At 55.0% G+C, this 725-nt stretch overlaps 1 protein-coding gene across 2 annotated transcripts in view; it reads left to right on the top strand.

Moving 5' to 3' along the window:
* sh2b1 (SH2B adaptor protein 1) overlaps positions 1–725 on the top strand; it is a 19,947-nt gene that overhangs the window by 16,837 nt on the left and 2,385 nt on the right. The window lies entirely within an intron of this gene.

A 725-nucleotide genomic window follows, 5' to 3' on the forward strand; every position in this document is an offset into this window, starting at 1 on the left:
TAACACGTCCCAATTCTAGCCTTAGCTGTCCTAACACGTCCCATGCTAGCCTTAGCCGTCCCATGCTAGCCTTAGCCGTCCCATGCTAGCCTTAGCCGTCCTAACACGTCCCAATGCTAGCCTTAGCTGTCCTAACACGTCCCAATGCTAGCCTTAGCTGTCCTAACACGTCCCAATTCTAGCCTTAGCTGTCCTAACACGTCCCATGCTAGCCTTAGCCGTCCCATACTAGCCTTAGCCGTCCCATCATGTCTCATGCTAGCCTTAGCCATCCTAACACGTCCCATGCTAGCCTTAGCCATCCTAACACGTCCCATGCTAGCCTTAGCCATCCCATGCTAGCCTTAGCCGTCCCATGACGCCCCATGCTAGCCTTAGCCGTTCTAACACGTCCCAATGCTAGCCTTAGCTGTCCTAACACGTCCCATGCTAGCCTTAGCCGTCACATGCTAGCCTTAGCCGTCCCATGCTAGCCTTAACCGTCCCATGACGCCCCATGCTAGCCTTAGCTGTCCCAACACGTCCCATGCTAGCCTTAACCGTCCCATCATGTCCCATGCTAGCCTTAGCTGTCCCAACACGTCTCATGCTAGCCTTAGCTGTCCCAGCACGTCTCATGCTAGCCTTAGCCCTCCCAACACGCCTCATGCTAGCCTTAGCCGTCCCAACACGTCTCATGCTAGCCTTAGCTGTCCCAACACGTCTCATGCTAGCCTTAGCCGTCC

This window comes from Cyprinodon variegatus, unplaced genomic scaffold (genome assembly GCF_000732505.1).
Source record: "Cyprinodon variegatus isolate N-32 unplaced genomic scaffold, C_variegatus-1.0 Scaffold24, whole genome shotgun sequence".
NCBI lineage: Eukaryota > Metazoa > Chordata > Actinopteri > Cyprinodontiformes > Cyprinodontidae > Cyprinodon > Cyprinodon variegatus.